The following is an 18,233-nucleotide window of genomic DNA, read 5'->3' on the forward strand; positions in this document are numbered from 1 at the left end:
CCCGCCCTTGCAGGGAACTTTTTTATTAACAAGAATCTTGCAGGGGTTGGCTGTGCTCCTCACCCTCTCTGGAAAGCCGCCCGAGTCCTTGAGTCAGGCGCTGCTGCTGAGAGGACAGAGCAGAGGGCAGTGCCCGCAGCCCCGGGAGCTCCCTGGTGAGCCGGCTGTGCCTCCCGGGGCAGGTGTGCATCCTCCTCGGACCAGGCCACCAGCCCAGTTGAAAACTGGGAGCAAAGAAAGGCAAGATGGCCAGTGGGAACATCAGAGAAACCTGCAGTAAATGTTATGCTGAAACAGGCTGGTCCCACATTATTGCAGGTGGGCTGTCTACACTTAGGTGGACTTTAGATGAACAAGGTCAGAGAGCAGATTTGTAGTTTGGTAAGGAACAATAAATTAGAGAAGGAACCTTCTAGTACAATAGATCTGATTGTGTGCCAGGCTGCTTTTTAGACAGATTACACAGCTCTGGTGGTTTCCCCAAGGCACTTCCTAAACAAGCATCAGATTACAAAATGGTGGGTGCTTGGCTGCTTGGCAAACCCAGAATTAAAATGAAGATAGTTTTGTTTTGTTTTTTTCAAAGAATGTTTCCATTAAAGTTGGGTCCTGCTGCTTTGTTCCTATTTCTGGTCTCTAGATAACTGGAGTCGGGTTAGAATCAGGCTCCCTTGGTGGCATGCTGATGTGTGACACCCTCCTGCAACCTGGCCTTACCGTGGACTTGACTGTCCACCTTTGCATTGCCCAATTTTAATGAGAGTCTTGGTAAGTCAGCTTAGAGAGAATTGGCCTCCCCTGATGTCTGATCGCATTCCGTCCACCAGCTCCCTGACCTGCTCCTTGACTGTACATGCCCCCATCCGTAGTGCACTTGGAACTGAGCCTGGTTTTATACTGACGTCTCTTCTCTCCTACTGCAATAGTGCTGGACAAAATCTGTTTTTAACACTTTGCTATCCAGCTCTGGCTCTCACCGCACTGTGTACTCTCACTCCAAGTCTTGCCTTTTGCTGGAATCCTTGACCCTTGCTACCCAGGCACCCTGTCCTTCTCTAATGCCTGGAGGCTGGACAGCCAAAGTGTGTCACACAGGGTGAGTTTTAGCACAGCCAGTTGGACAAAGTCCAGGCCTGGATTAGGGAACACAGTGTACATTATTACTGGTCACACTGGCCAGAACACAATTGTAACAGGCCAGCACATCAGAGGTGGGTGTGGAGCTAGGGAGACAAAGAGGCTTTGTCTGAGGGGCTGGCAGCTCGGCTGGCGGACTCCTGTTTACCATTGGAAATTGGGAACTGTGCAGCTAAAAGTCTTAAAGATCAAAGTTAAAGTCTTAGAGGAGACAGATTTGCTCAGAAAGTGAGGATTGAAGGGCAAATGAGGAACCAGTTAGATTTGTTTCTGAGATTTGATCAGCCAAATCATTACGGTCTATCTATCTTTCAATAATTAAACGGCCTTATAGCTATTTATAAAACTATTTTTCATTCTCCATGGAAAAAATACCATTGTTGTCATGACTCTGAAAATCCCTGGCTTGTCTCTTGTCTTTTAAATCAATAAACAACTTTTATGACACATATTTGGACACAGCATTTTGTTAAACAATTGTCTAATTGTGGATTGACGTGATATACATGTAAGTGTCTCAGTGATATATGGAGATGGCCTTATCTGACTCAAGAGATTCGTCCACAGGTGGTTCGCTTGCTGTGCAGTAATGTCCGTAATCCCCCATCACATGTTTGCCATACCCTCAAACTCGTTTTATGCTTGGCTTTCTCCATGTGCTGATATGAAATCGTATTAGATCTGACTGCTAATGAGTATGGGCTGATTTTTAGGACAATGAAAATGGAAGAACTAGACAGTGGCGATGCTTCCATGACTTTGGGACTATATTAAAAATCTCTAAGTTTTACACCTTAAAACTTGTGAATTTTATGGTATGTGAATTATTTCCCAATAAAAATAATTACTGTGTTTTTTGGTTAAAAGTGGCAGATTAACTACAATGCTTACTTTCCTTTGTAAAAAATTACTAAAATTATAGTAGTAAAATATTCTTAAAAGGTAAAGGATTAAAAAATATTTTTATTCCATGGAGGCAGTGGAGAATTTGAAAGGTTTTTAGCCCCCAAAGAAAAGGAGATACCAAAAGATGAGAGGTTGAAACACATTTGAGAGACAGGAAGTGGGTGGAGGTGGTAACTGTCCTGGCAGAGGGGAGAAGGTTCCATTTTAAGGGCTTGCCAGTTGATGCCAGGGACAAGCATGCCCAAAGTAAGTGTCAGGACCCTGGAGCTCCACTCATGGAGAGGTGTAGCAGGGATGAGGTCCAGGGCATGACGAAGCTGCACATTCCAAATGGACTCCCAGGTTCATGCACCAACTTGCTATTAAAAGGAAAAGAAGGGATCAAACTCAACAGTTCAAGCAGGTTGATTGCTAAACCTGAGAGGGACCTCTCTGTTCTGGCAAGCAGAACAAAGAAGGCATCTCTTATAGGCTAAGAGGTTTTTTATGGCCAGGTTTTTTGGCAGGCTTTTGAGGGGATAGGTCAGGGAAAAGGTGGGCTTGTGGTTTGCTGATGTGTCCTCTGGAGAATGCTTGTAGCCTAAATAAGATGAAACCAGGTATGCAGGTTGGCATATTCAAAAAGGCAGTACTCCTATCCAGGCTCTTTCAGCTATGGTCACTGGAAGTTTATTATGGAGAAATTTGCAGACTCAGAAACTGTGGAGACCAGGGCTGATGAGCAGGCTTAGAAAAGGGGTGCCCCCTACTTTGATCACACAATATCAGTATGTTCACACTCCCTATCTTCCTACCCCCATCAGGCTGGAGGGTGGATTTCTGTTCCCTGAATGACCCCAGGGAGGTCTGTCCAGGTAAAGGACAATTAGGACCCCACTCATCAGCAAGCTCTGTGCTTGTCCTTGGAGCACCCAGTCTCGAATGCCCTACAAACAAAAATGGCCAATGCAAAATCACCAAAGGGGAAAGCTTTCACAAGGGGGGGACATGAAAACAAACCAGGGTGAAGGAACCCGGTATAAGGAAGGCAGCTGTGTGCAAGGAATGAAGCTAACAAGGAAGCAAACAAACAAAAATAAGCAAACAACCCCAAGACAGTAGAATCTCTGTTTTCCTAGAATTAGAGAAAACACTATGTACTTTGAAAAAGGGAAAAGGGAAAACAAGAAAACAAGAATGAGGTATCAGAATTTAGAAATATGATTGCCAAAACAATATATAAAATTGTGCAGGAGATGTATAATGAATAAAATAAGAAAACTTCATGAAAGTTGAAACGCTAAGAATTAGGAGCTGAGAGAGAAGAATGAGGTACAAGTCAGAGGGTCAATTTATTAGTTTTCAATAGCCAACTAATTCAGATTTCAGGCAGAAAAAAAAAGACAGAGGGGAATAAGTTAATAAAAACAGCAAAAAAGAAAAATCACAGAACAGAATGTCTAAAATTTCCAGATAAAAATGGCCTACCAACTGAGGATAAAAAAGACTCATTGAAGGAATGGGGAGGTTTCAGGACAATTGGGTTAAAGTAAGAACTTAAACACTTATAGAGATTTTTTAAGAACTACAGAGGAAAGGTAATCTGAAAAGTCTGGAACCTCTCAACAATAGCACTGGAGGAAAAAGTACAGAAAAACAATACATCCACAATTCTGAGGGAAAATAATTTTCAACCTAGAGTTCTATACCCAAATAGGCAATCAAGTGTGAGAAAGAATAAAGCAGGTTGCAGGCATGCAAGCACTCAAAAAGATTCACCTATATACACCTTTCCAAGGAAGATACTGCAGGGTGTGTTTCAGGAAAATGAAGGAGCAAATAAAAAATGAGAATGACATGGGGTCCAAGACACAGGATATCTGTTACAGCTGAGCAATGAAGGGAAGTCCCTGACCTGCTTCAAGCTAAGAGACAAGCAGTCTGGAAGCAGAACAAGAGAACAGAGAATTACTCAAGACAGTAAGAGCAAATAATCATTTGATGTATTGCAATACTTGAAGAAATTATTGATATGTATTTGACAGATCTATTGGAATGTTTGGAAAAAAGTGAGTGTGCAGTAAATAGAAATCTAAGCAAATTAAAATGAATAAAAACATTTTATTATTCTTCTAATAATAAAAACAAAAACAGGATAATTATTAGTACCAGGAAAAATAACGTTGTAAAGAGGAAAAAAAACCCAATCATAGCTAATCACAAGTTTCTGTAGGAAAAATGTTTACACATTTATGGTAAAACATAAAATACTACCAATCTAACTACTTGGCAGTGAAGGACGGGTGGGTAAGGGGAACAAGAACCCTCATAGGAAGTCAAAGCCTCCCACAAATTAAGTGGCTGTGTGAATTATTTAGCAATATGGAAATAAATATAGAAAAAACAGTGAAAAAAGTTTCATGTGGTTGCCTCTGTTAAGCAGGATTATGATTGAGAGCCAAGATTTTCTGAAAGAGACTTTTAATTCCACTATAACTTTGTGAAAATGTTTTTTTTGATAAATATAAACTCTCATTAAAATAGTGTTTATAGGAACTGTAAGGCTTCATTTTCTAGGACAATGTGCCAGAAGCTTAAGTGGCAGACGTTTGCTGTCTCATGGTCTCGGGATCCAGGCGTCGGCAGGGCTGGCCCCTCTGAGGCCACGAGAGAAGGACCTGTGCAGACCCTGGCTGGCTTGTGGACACACCCTGTCACCTGGTCTTGGTCCCCTCTGCGCAGGCCTGTGTGTAAACGTGAGGGCTACAGCCCAGGGGTGTGGTGAGGCGGGACCGCCTGGGGCTTGGTGTGGGGAGCTGGTGCGGGGCCTCCTGGCTGCAGGACTGCGAGTGTGTGTGACGTGGCTGTCTTAGCCTGGCTTTTGTGCAGATTTTCTTTTGCCCTTTGTCTTGGCCTTTGTTTTTGTCTTTGTTTGGCCTTTGTTTTGTCTTTGTTTCACTCTTTGTTCAAACTTTCTTTGGCTTTTGTTTGGTCTTTCTTTAGCCTTTTGTTTGAACTTTGTGTGGCCTTTTTGTGGTCTTTGTGTAGCTTTTGTTTTAAGTGCATCTTGGCTGAGAACCCATCAAAAACACCTTGTGCAATGAAGAACCTGGATATATGATCTCTCCCTATATATTCTGCGTGTACTGAGGAGACCTCCACCCCCACACAGGGTCCTGCACAGACGTGGGACCTGTTCCGAACGGCTGCTACCCAAGGTAAGGAAGGGGCTCCTACAGATTTTCCTCTTACTTCTGCTGTACTTCATCCTCAGTGGCCAGCACCCATTCCTTTGTGTCCCAGTGGACACCGGCCGAACTAGCAGCCGAGTTTGGGAGGATGCAGAGTGATGGACAGGACAAGAGCAGGGGCCACTAAGGCTGTTCTGCCAAGGCGGGGGGCCCTCCTGGGCTCAAGTCTGGGAGCCACTGGCCTGGGGAGAGGGGCCAAACCCCGACTCGGTTCTCTGAGGGGTCGAGCACATTCTCCTGGGACTGAGCCAGTGGTGGTGTTGGCATCTTCTTTTTCTTTTCCTTCTTTTAATATTTGTCATGATTTGAAAATGAGTTTTTCTTCTTATCTGGGAACAACTTCTTTCCTCATGCAGCTGGGCTTACGGGTGGAGGATACTAATGTGACAGAAAAGCCCGAATCTTGTTGGAATTTTGCCCCCCTGGAGACTAGCAACCTCAAATGGAAAGACATTCATGCTTTGTCTTGTCCACAATCCTTTAGAAATCAGTTTTTCAGTGTTGTAGTTGTTGGGAAAAAGGAAGGAAAAGATTATGTGTCAAGTAATGAACTTGGTTAGAATACAGGGAGGAAAATGGGGGAAAAAAATTTTAGTGTTTTGTGAATAACACAGGGAGGCAGAAAACAGACTCCTGTCAGGTCTGTCACCGAGCTGGTTAATCTATTTAGAAAAGCAGGACAATGCCTTATTGAGTGGATTAAAAAAATTGTTTCAGATTTACAGGAAAACTGCAAGCAGTACAAAAATACCAGACATGCCCAGGTCACCCAGATGCTGACATCTTACCACATTTGCTCTATCATTGTCTCTTTCTCCATACACACATATACATATTATATTTTCCTGAGCCATTAATTTACAGACATGATCAAAATCAGAAAGTTAACAATTAGGAGACACCATTATCTCATCTGCAGACATCTCGATATCATGAGCCATTGAGGAGTCAGTTTGGGACCAAGAACTCCCCCTGTCCATCTGGTCTCCTTTGGTCTGGAGCAGTACTGACACCATCCTGGTCTCTCATGACCTTGACAAGCTTGAGGAGTGTAGGCCCCTTATTTGGTTAAATGTTCCTTAGGTTGGATTGGTCCAGTGTTGTCTCATGATTAGGTTCAGATTATGCAGTTTGGGCAGGAATGTGCTTGCATTTTAGGTCATATCCACATTCACACTTGAATCCGATTGTAAAAACTTTTAATTTGAGGTCCTGTCTAGTGGTCACAAGGGTTTTAAGTGAATATGTAAAATTTTATAAGAAAATCCCAAAATTGAAAATCCAGATATTTTAAGCTAGTTCCCAGGTAGTCACCAAAAGTGTGTAAATGCTGCTCTTTAGTTATGAATGGTAGTTACAGTGACATGTCCATGAACTTGATGGGTGTATAGCAAAGTATTTGATGTGGGTTCTTCGTGAGCACTGACTTCATGTATGCTGCTCTGAGTATTAATTTCCTAAGTGTGATGGTTCCTTCCTGAGCAAAGCCATTTGCTGAAGATGGATACAGGTCTATGAACAGTTTTCCTGAGTGGCCATTCCAGGCTTGCTGGTGACTGTTCGCATATTGATTGGGTGCTGAGTAAAGAAATAATTTCCATTTTGTTTGTTTGTAAGTGGGAAAACTTCTGCTTAGAGGTGGCCGCCAGTTTTATCATTCCCGGATGGAGGCTGATTTCCCAGAGACCTTCCTTTCTGGGGGAAAGCTACTGAGGTAGATTCTTTAGATTTGTAAGCATAAGGCAACCATTTATTTTCTCCTCAGAGAAAACTCTGAAGCTGCCCCACATCTGAATGTGAGGCAGATGATTGACTTGTTACATGATCTCTGCATCCAAGGGAAAATACTGTGGCTTTCCCAGGACTGTTCCCTGGATGAGGTGGAAAAGGTTTGCTTTCCTATATATGGAATTAGAGTAGACGTTTAGGTTCTGCATATGGTGCTATTTAAAGTTGAGTAGCTGAGCTTTTGGGAAATGTACCATTAGCTATTAGGATTACCTTATCAGGGTAATAGAAGCCACCCAGGAGTTTGGGAAAGTGTTTTCTACTTAAAGGATTACGTGTCCCTATGAAGGGCCACCTGGGGTGGGAAATGAGACCCTCCTTCTCTCCCTCGGTCAGAAGGACTGGGGGCCGGAACATGCACGGCTTGGAAGGTCAGGAAGGCCTGCGGGTGGGAGCTGAGTTGGTTCCCACACCGGGAAGTTCGCTGGGCCTGCCAGGCTCTGAGGATCACATTCCACTGAGTGATCTCTTCTGTCAGCTATGTAGGCCGTGCTGGGTCTGCTGCTTTGTTACCACTAAAGCACTAGGTCAAAACCTGATGTTAGCTGGGCTCTGAGTGGTTAAGGGACCAACGTATTTAAAATGAACCCAGGATTTTGTTTGTATTCAGGAATGGTGAGGCCAATAGGTCAGGAGATGACTGCCATTGAAAAGATAGTTTGTTGCTGGCAGCTCCCGAGAAGAGGGCACATGTCAGGCCCCACAGGGCCCCATGCGGAGCCAGAGGTCTGGCACTGGAGGGGTGAGGGGAGAGTGTGCGAGAGCGTCTGCTGCGCTGTTTGTGGGGAGGAGTGAATGGAGGAGGTGGGATAGACGGGCAGGCAGTTGGATGGGCTAGCCAGTGACTTCAGGGGGCTCTGGGGTGCAGGGTCGTCCAGCGGTCTCTGCTACCCAGCCCTTGGTGATGAGGACACTGGAATATTGGTTCAATCTGTGAGAACTCGATAAAGAATCCCCCTTTTCTAGGTTCAGGCTCAGGACTGGTTGGGGTGCATATGAAAGGCCCACTCCAGGGGGTCCTTTGCTGCCTTGGGGAGTTGGCTAGCCACAGAAGGGACAGTCTGTCCAGGTTCAGCAAGGCCCCAGATACCAGAGCATCAAGAACACAGAAAATAAGAAAAACATAATTAACGTACAGTTAGTATCTAGTCTGGAGTGAACAGGCCTGGGGAAAGGAGGGCAGCATTTGGATCTGGAGCCCTGGGATATCTAATATGGACAGGCTCATGGAATGTGTGTCTATTTCTTATGGGAGGCCAAAAATTAATTACGAAGATAGAGGAATGGATTTTCAATGATCCACAGCAGTTGGTTTATTAGTTTCATATTGCTGTGTAACAAATTACCACAGACTTAGTGGTAATTACCATTCATTATCTTGCTCTTCTGAAAATCAGGCATCCGATGGACTTGGCACTCTGCTTAGGGTCAGTCTCACAAGTCTGAAATCAAGGTGCACCGGCTGCGAGGCTCCTCTCTAGTGGCTCTGGGGGAGCGTCTGCACCCACCCCCATTCAGGGTGCTGACAGAATTCATCTCCTCTGGGTGTAGGACTCAGTCTCCTGCCCTTCCATCTCTGAGTCAGCACCATGGTCTGGGCCGTCCTTATGCTGGGAACCTCTCTGGCCTCTTCTATGTCCTGTTTCCCTGATTTCCAGCTGGAGAAAGTTCTTGGCTTTTAAGGGCTCATGTGATTATATTGGGCCCATCTGAATAATCTGAAATTATGTCCCTATTTTAAGGTCTATAATCTTAACTACATCTGCAAAGTTCCTTTGAATGCCACATAATACTTCAAATTCATGGTTTTCAGCAACTGGGATTTGGAAATTGAGTGGCAAGGCCGTTTTGTCTACCACAGGGGCATTTATGATAAATGTAAAATATCAAACACTTGGATAAAGTAGTATTTGCCAGATTTGTCCACTATAAAATTACTATTTTTTCTTTTTAGTTAATAAATATTTATTGGGAGGGATATTTTGAGACTATGCAAATACCCAGTTTTTCCTTAAATATTCGCCTGCTAATTTGAGCATCCATTAGTGACTGTTACCTGCATACATTATTACTGTAGTATTCTAGTAGTGATTTTTCTATTTCCCTCATTGCTTCTATATTTACTAATTGAAATTATTCTGTAAGGAAAGGTGTCTCTTCTACCCTATTTCCTCATTTCTTCAGTTATTTATTTATATCCATTTGGATCGAATGATATTTTTTTATTCTTTGGTTTATAACCCAATGCAATTGTTGTTTTCTTGCTCAAATGGCTTTGGCCATTGGAAATACTTTCTGGTCGGCTCCTGGGGCCTTTCAACACGTCCTCATCCTTTACAAGCACTTTCTTACTTTCTGTCACTACAGTTTGCTCCAAGATCAACTTGCATTTTCTCTGCTTTAGCCTAAAAATCAACCACTTTTTCAGGGAGTCATGGTTCCTTTTACTGGACAATGGTATTTAGAAACCAAGATCTGGGCCCTAGGTATAGTCTTCATGACTGGCATGTTATCTCTTCCAAGTCCTCTAGGCGGACAGGTCTAGGAAATACATGTATGTACACTAATCTGTAGATGCTCACACCTCTGTTCACCTCAGTCTCCAGCCTCATGCCTGTGTTTCTAGTTTCCTTATTTGTAATTTCATTCTGAAAGAAAAAAAAAGCTGATTCTCAGCATCTACCATGTATTTACTCATTTGCTCAATCCTAGTATACATATAGTTTTAGAGTTGAAAACTCTATGTATTTTTACTGTGAAAAACAAACTTACCAGCACACATGTACCCTTTGTGTATAGTTATTTTTGTCTTTAGCCTCATGTATCAAGTTAAAGTGCTCTTATCCAAAGTTACTTAGGTTTTCTCTTCTCCTCCCGTCCCTCCAGGGTAGTCATGCCATTAACTTGTAAGCCAGTCAGATTTGTGTGGCACAATCTGCGTTCCATCTTGGGTGTCCTCCTCTTCCCCACATCCGGATGGACTTTTTGTTCATTTTAAGCGTGTTTTCTTGTTCTTTTTCAGTGCCTCATCTTGTCGCCCATTCTGTTCATCTTTTCTCTACTTTCTTTAACATCACTGATGATCACCCTTGGTTCTACTTCTGTTGATCATTTTTCCATCTTATTTCAGTCTCCTTATCCTATTTCTTCATATGTCTGGTAATTTTACTGTATGCTGAACATGGTAGATAATAGACTGCAGAGGTTGTGGGCTATGTTAAGTTGCTGGAGAATCGCGTCTGTCCTGCCAGGGCTTGGCTGTAGGCCTCATGAGGGCAGACCTGCTCTGTCTTTGCCTTTACTCCTATGGTAAGATTCTTGCTGAGGCTCCTCTGAAAGCCTGGGGCGTTCACCAAGCTCTCACAGTGTTTCTCCAGTAAAGGTGTGAGCTCTACTAGGTTATCAGCCTCTTAGCAACTCTTTTTTCTTGGATTTCCCATGGTCTCATCCTGAAATTGCACAACTTTGGAACTGGCCAAGTATCTGAGAGATTATCTGTATCTTCTCAGTAGTTCCCCAGTATTGCTGCTCTGCCTGCCACCCCTTGCAGGTCCCTGCAGTCCCTTGCCACCCTAGCCTGATCTCTGTTTCTTCATCTCTCTGCTTGAGCTCTTTCTCCCTGTGTAACAGTTGGAAAAGTACCTTCAGGGAGAAAACCAGGATCAGTGCAGGGTTCACCTCTCTTTCTTTCTTTCTTTCAAGGATCATAGCCCTGCAATGTTTGCCACTCAGTGTCTGCAAACAAAGGCTTTGTACATTCTGTTCAGCTTTTATAGTTGTTTTCAGTGGAAGTAGAAGCTCTGCATTTGCTACTACACCAATTTTTTTCTTAAGAAAGCTTGCATTTCAACTCTGTCAAGCAGGTGGGAGGAGAAGAACACGCTCATCTGATTTGACAGAGAAGTGTTATAAAGATTTGTACAGTTAGTTATACAGAGTTATCAATTGCATCATTATTAGTGAAAAACCAAATTATCAACTGAAACAACCAATCAGAATAACAGGCTTCTTTTGGGGATTGCTTTTGTATCTAGACTTTTCGTAATCTTATGAGACTCCTTTGTTCAAACTACACTTCCACGATCTGATACATATTGAAAAAGAATGGGGCAAATGGTAATGAACAGTCACATGAATCTCCATACTGTCTGGAAAAACAAGGCTGATATTCTGAAGAAGTTGTCAATACCTCGCCAAATTTGATTGTTTTATTGAGCTTATAATGCAAAAACCACATCCGTCTCCCTGACCTGCAGGGGAGGACATCCCTTCATCTCCTTTCTCAAGATGTTTTACTGAATTGTGAAGACTTGCATTTTTAGAGCCAGACTCTGAAATTTCTTCATTTCAGGAGTTTCATTTGTAAGTGTAATAAGCAAAAATCAGGTTTGTAGAACTCAGATTTATTAGGAGAAATGACTAAAGATTTTTTATTTAATGACAGTGAATTAACTGGACATAGAGCTTTTTTCCCTTTATAATGGTAAGATGGGCTGTAAGAGGCTTGCATGTGACTTTGTGATTGTATCCTCCCCCTGTGCCCCAGCTGGCAGATAGATCCAAACAGCATAACCCTTCCTGGGACTGAAGCTCTGTGTATAATTTACTTGGATTAACAACCACCTAAGTGACCAAAGCATTCAACTAACCAGAAGGTCTCCTACTGCTTCACTTTCAGGAAAAAAAGAAGCAAATGATACCCAGACCAGCTTGTAACAGAGATCTAATCAGCAGATGTGTACGGATGAAAGTACAGGTACAAACGAACCTCTCGTGCTCTTTCGGATCGGCATCTAAATGACTATAGAATGATTGCTGGTATTCAGAATGTCAAAGTAGGATGTAGAATCAGCAAAAGGCTGAGCAATTCAACTTCCAATAAGAGTTCAAACACTTCTAAAAATGATTCCAGGTGTTCCACTGTATTCTAGGTTGGGGGAATGGAAATATGAGAAAACTTTTCTCTGCATCAGGAGGATTATGACCCCAGCCACCCTTTGTCCACTTTTGGCAAAGGGAGTGGAACAGCCATTCCGTGAGAAAGAGACTTCCTCCCCTGTATCCTTAGGAGACTCCTTCCGTCTCTTTTCGTCTTCCCTGTATCCGGACAGTCTTCTGAGAACAAGGCTTCAACTGTCAGCTTGTCAACTGGGGGACAGTTTGCATGCCAGGCGGCTCCAGATTTAAGAGTGGGGTCTGCATCCTCCCACTGCCACTCCCGGGCCGCTGCCCCTTCCATCTCTAGTTAATGTGCACTTGGAAGCTCGGGTGCCGTGCCTCGTCAGTCACCTGTCCTCCTTCACTGGTGACTGGGCTCCAACCTAGGAGCTCCAGTGAATTGTCGTCTCTGCCGCACCCATCCACTGTCATGCTGTGGAACTTGGCAACTACTTGAAGCTACTCTTTTTCTGACTCAAACAGGGCAAACATGGAGTATTTCAGACACAACCTTCCTTTCTCTCAACTTGCTTTCTTATGGCTACAGTATAGCTAGTAGCACACCTGTTCTTCCCCCAGGCACCTCCGGTTGACTTTCCCGTCCATCTCCCCACCTATTTATGAATCCATTTACCTACCCATTCATCAGTCACCATTTTCTACCTTCTATTTTCTGCCTATTACTGATAGAGTCTAGGATCCATCATTTCAAATATTTCCCTGCAAATCCCAACCCTAGATGAACCATTTATGTTCTCCACATCTGCACACAGACTACTGAGAACAACTGGAGAAAAACACAACAGGGCAGATTGGTACCCGTGAAAATAAATGGTCAGGGACCTCAACTAGGCCATCAATACTAGTGGGCAGCTTGGCCTATAAATTTCTGCAAAATCTCCTTTAAACCCATTCTAACCTCAAATCTCCAACTCTCTTATTCTCAAGTAGTTCTGCCTTCCATTTCCCTGGAGAAATGGAAGCTATTAGATGGGCACTTCTACAGCCAACCATTTTTCCTCTTCCAAGAAAGGCTGACTCTCCTACATGTGCTCTTCATTCTGTGTCCTCGGGTTTCCCTTTAGGACACTAAATATTTTCTCTTCCTTTATTTCATTTCGATCTCCCTCCCTTTCCAAGACCCTTCCCACAGCACTATGCCATGTTCTTGTCTGTCTCATTATAACAAAAACAAGTCATCCCTGCTCCCCAAACCCTCTGGAAACCACACACTCTCCACCCACCATCACTCTCTCCCCATTTATCCTCACATCTCTGGCCTGAGTTGCCTACAGTTTCTCTTTCCTCAACCCCTATTCACCCCACAAATCCTCTCACCTAATTTCTGTTTCAACCAGTCCATGGAACAGTTCTTGCCAATGTCACCAGTTATTGCCATATCCCTTAGTCTAGCGTGCTCACTCTTACAGGCCTCATGTCACACAGCCTCTCAGAATCATTCCACTAAGCTGGCCGCTTGCTCTTCTTAAAGACTTCTTCCTTTTAGCTTCTGTGACACCACATGTTCCAGGCTCCCTCCTGCCTCTCAAAGCTTTACCCTTTGCCAGTCACACCTCCCCTAAGCTATAAATGTGGGAGTGCCCCAGGTCATAGCCACACCCTCTTCCCATGCCACCTGCTGCTGTCAAGGCACTCCATTCATCCCAGGCTTCAGTGGCTGTCTGTATTCCAAAGACTGCAACCTCTCTCTCCTGCCCACACTTCCCTCTGAAGTGTCCACTAGGCCTCTCCATCTAGATGCCCTGCAAAACCTCAACTCAAGTGCACCTAAAACTGAACTCATGATTCAGTCTCTTCCCCCAAATGTTCTCCAGCCAATGCTCCCACCCCCACCTAGTTGCTCAAACTGTCTACCTTGGAGTCACCCTTGCTTTCTCCTACTGCTTATTTGATTAGATGAGTGGTTTCAGTGTAATATGGTAACTATCAAGATAGAGGCACATGAACTACAAAATGGAACAAAGATAAGTGGCATTTCACCCAACTGAAGAAATCTGCCAGTGTAACTGCTGTTGGATGACACACACAGACTATGGCCTTGGACACACAATTCAGAAAAAAGGGTGGCCAGCAATCCCAGCTTATCTCTGCCTGGTCTCTGTCCCCCATGGACTGATGTCCTTGGGAAACCCAAGGCAGCCTAGCAGCTCTGCCTCCCGTCAGTTGTCAGTGGAGCAGTAAAGAGCCTACTGGGTAATCTAGGTTGTCACCTTAGGCCCCTGATACAGCCATAAACCAAATTAACATTTAGATTATCCTATAAGACAATGCAAATCTGGAACATTGGTTACCATCCTGGTCATTCAGGAAGAAATTTCAAGAGAGATTGGTTTAACTACATACATATACATTCAAAATCCCACCATTTTCATAGAGTAGGAGAAACATGCAAGCCTTATTTCTTTCATCACAAACGCCACAATAAGAAAGACGAATAATTATGAAATGTAGTACACCTTTAAAAAAAGGATACTTTCTACAGAGACCACTTTGCATTAAAACCTTAATTCTCAGTAGCCCTGCTGAGAATCTGACCAGCAGCCTGGGTCCCACATAACCTGGGCACAGAGCACCTGGGTTTTTAGGGCACATTTAGTCATGGTCACTGGGAGTTGCTCCTTCATTGAGTAGAGTACCCAGCGGAACCCTCAAAGAGTTCAAGCTGAGATCACAGACACACAGCCAGGCTGTTGTGATGTGGTGTGACGTGTCCACCACATACAGTGTATGTGCAGTTAGAGGCAGAGGAGGGGCAGATCCGCTGACGAGGGGAGACTTCAGCTGGGTTGTTCAGGATGAACAGGAGTCCTCCAAACCACCGCAGGAAAGATGCACTTCAGGAAAAGAGAACAGGGCATTCAAAGGCTCATATGAGATCATAGTGGAAGTTTCTTACCTACAGCACTGAGGGGTGGTGGCAGGAGGTAATGGGAAAGGTGGACAGGGTACAAGTTGTGAAGAGTCTTCTGTGCCAGATAAACTATGGAGCAAGAACTTAGCTCTGTAAGTGGGAGAGCCTCTGAAATTTTGGGTAGGGGATGAATACATGAGACAAACATGTCTTTGGTTTCTTTTCATGGACCTTTTGCCCCTAACTGCAGAAAACTGTGAAAATATTCATCCACATGCAATTCTAGTATAAGTTCATGTCCCTATATGATAAAAACATATGTTGTATAATTTTAGGTGTAGGAAAATGAGGATGCCATGGTATGAAAATTAACTTTAGAAATTCCTGTACTTCTTCATGTTTATCTGGCTCCACTGTAATAAGAAAGGTGTTTACTCCTAAAACGCTTGCTAAATATATTATCTATGTGGTTAATGTTGCTGGGCAGCTGCGTCTGGGGAGGTCTCTCCCTGCGCATTAGGTGAAGCACCAGGAGAAACCTCTGTTTGGATGGGGGAGGGTTCTTGACTCTGAACAGGAAAGAATTCTCAAGAAGATCGGACAAGTGTAGGTAAGGAAGGATTTCATTAAAATGAGAGTAGCAGTGAATGGCAGGCAGCAGCTGTGTGGGCAGCAGACAGCAAGGAAAAGCAGAAGGAGGAAAGGGAAATTCTTTGAACTCCTACTCCGCACAGGAGTTGAGATCCCTTGCCAGCTCCAAAAGCCAGGGTCACCTGGCATCCAGTGTCCACTTGAATATGCATGCTGTGGGAACTAAGCCCCTACCACCCCAGGATTGAGGGAAGCCACAGAGCACTGGATGGGGTAAGATTATGTTCTGAGAACTTCCCAGGGGCAGAGAAAGGAGATTTTCGGGCAGGCTACTGAAGAGCATGGTCATATAGTTGCAGTCCCACCTGGGTCATCCAGGCAATGGGAACTTGCAAGCCCAAATCAGAGCTCTTAGCAGCCCCTCCCTACTTGTCTGGAGTAGAACAGAGACAGAGTGAAGACTTGTGCTTAAAACTGGAAAATAGAATGAAATAACAAAGTGATAAAGACACTTAACCATCAGAAGAGCACAGAGACAAAATGCCATAAGTTGAGCAGTGAAACGGCTTTATTTGAAAAGTACACACTCAATGAAAGGGGAGTGCAGGCAACCTCAGAGAGGAGGTGCACTTAGGGCTTAGGATTTTGTCTTTTAAGGCTTTTAAGAATGGGGCAAAGGGAGAGGTGGAGGTGTTGTTGGACATAGCCTTGACTTGTGGTCTTCATGATGTCTTTTTCAGGTGAGAGACATTGTATCACCACCCAAAATCAGTCCTAGATAATTCTGTAAGATAACAAAGGAATTTATTGATCCAGTTCCTCTCCAAGATAGTGGTTTCCCTCAAGCACTGGTATATCAGTTAGGACTGCTTGCCCTGCCTTAAGATAGATGGTTGACTGATTACCAAAGAATACGTTAGGAATCTTGCCTCCTATATTATCTATGTGGTTAATGTTGCTGGGTTTTAAAATGGAATCTTAGCCTTAAGATGGAGTTCTTCCTGTTCTTATTATACTGTTTATATCTTGGCATTTTCCATCATAGACAGGAGAAGTTTATCATGATGCTTGTCCCCTGCCCCTGTCCTGCTTCACTAAGGACACCAATCTTGGGCCATACTTATTCCTTTGCCTAGAATAGCTGGGCTCGGGTAGAGTTTGTTTAGTCTGAAAGGGCTTTTGCACAGGTCTGGGAGGTAATGCTGTGTGGGCTGTGAGGTACCTGGGCCACTTTAATTTGTCCTTGTTGCTCGGACCCAAGCAAAGCAGCCCTAAATGGGATGTCACCTCCAAGACAGTCAAGGCCCTCTTAGGCAGCTGTTGCTCACAGCCTTGGCAGGTCTCCAGATAAGTACCGCATTTTGGCGAGATGCTGCCCTTAGAAAAGCACCCTGATTCAAAGAAGATATTTGTATGCAGTCCCATCTCCTGAACTGGTTTCCCAAGAAGAATCTCCTCTTCAACACTCACTGTACTAATTTCTAGTACTAATTTGTAATTAGTACTAGATGGAGGGACAGGTGAGGAGGTGGATGGATGCAGTCTTAGGGAAAGTATGAAGTAGTTAGACTAGTTCCCCTCCTCCAGGCACTTTGCTGGGCAGATCCCACTGTCTTGTACTATATAAATCTACACTCAGGAAAGCCTCAGGCCCCTCTTGAGGGAGGATCCACAGGCAGTGGATGAGGCCTGACTTTTCTGTGCTGATACTATTTGCATAGAAGAGGGCCTGGGGTTGAGCAGCCACTGGAAGGATATGGGGGGTGAAGGCATGGGGGTGCCTGGAGTGGAGCCTTTGAGCCCCCAGTTTTTATCCTAGAAACAAGGAAGCCCCTGTGTGTACTCCTCACTTGCAGGAGGCGGCACTGAGACCCACTGAGAATATTTGGATGAAATGTTCTAAGATTTCACTAGCAGTGAGCTGCTACTGTAGACATTTTGGTAGCTAGCTTTTTAGAATGTTAAGAACCTTCCTTTCCCACTATGCTAAGAGTATTTATTGTGAATGGGCACTGAATTTTACTGAATGCTCTCTTAGTGTTTATTACTGATCATGTCCTCTCCCCCCAACTGCCAAATCTGTTAATATGAAAAAGCATGCTTCTAGACTTTCCAAATCTAAAGCATTTTGAGATTTTTATATGTAGCTTGTATTATGAAACATTTTACCTAACAGATTGGCAAAAATCCGAGGGTTCAATAATCTACTTTATTGCCAAGGAGATGGGAAAATTATCATCACACACCAGGCTCATAGAGCGATAATTGGTACAAAGTCCATAAACAGTGAGTCAGAAAAAATCTACCAAACTCTACAAAGTTGCAAATGTGTGGATTCTTTGACCCAGTGACCCACTTTGAGAGATTTGTCCTTAGATATTTGCACATGTCTGAGATGATGGGCACACAACTTTATTCAATACAGCATCTTTTCGAATGAGATTGGATGGGATACTCAAACTGCTCTCTCAGGACACTAGTTAAGTAATTTATGGTGCTGCCTCATGACAGGCTCTCAGGTGTTGAGAAGGAACTCTCTGTGGAAAGATGTAGTAAGTGAAAAGGTAAGGTGTACTTATGCCTTTACGTAAAAATAGTGGCAAAAAGAACACATACCCACAAAAACAGTGATAACTAGTATCTGTTGAAGGTTTTCTGTGCACTGAGAAGTCTGGAAGGCAGGGGAATAGAATGGAAAGCAGTGCCTGTGTTCCATGAAGGAGACACAATAAACAAATAATAAACACATGATGGGCTTCTTGATAACGAAC

The 18,233-nt window shown here is 43.7% G+C and overlaps 1 protein-coding gene across 3 annotated transcripts in view; it reads left to right on the forward strand.

Moving 5' to 3' along the window:
- Positions 1-4,825: 4,825 nt before the first annotated feature.
- Positions 4,826-18,233, forward strand: part of MOBP (myelin associated oligodendrocyte basic protein) — a 46,948-nt gene continuing 33,540 nt past the window's right edge. The window contains exons 1-2 of one of the 3 annotated variants that reach the window (XM_073222537.1): positions 4,826-5,241; positions 11,742-11,817. The gene's annotated coding sequence lies outside the window, so the exon portion shown is untranslated. Of the gene's footprint in view, positions 5,242-11,739; positions 11,818-18,233 lie in introns of all 3 variants that reach the window. The other 2 variants (XM_073222538.1, XM_017670329.3) reach the window with 2 other exon arrangements.

This window comes from Manis javanica, chromosome 15 (assembly GCF_040802235.1).
Source record: "Manis javanica isolate MJ-LG chromosome 15, MJ_LKY, whole genome shotgun sequence".
NCBI classification, from domain to species: domain Eukaryota; kingdom Metazoa; phylum Chordata; class Mammalia; order Pholidota; family Manidae; genus Manis; species Manis javanica.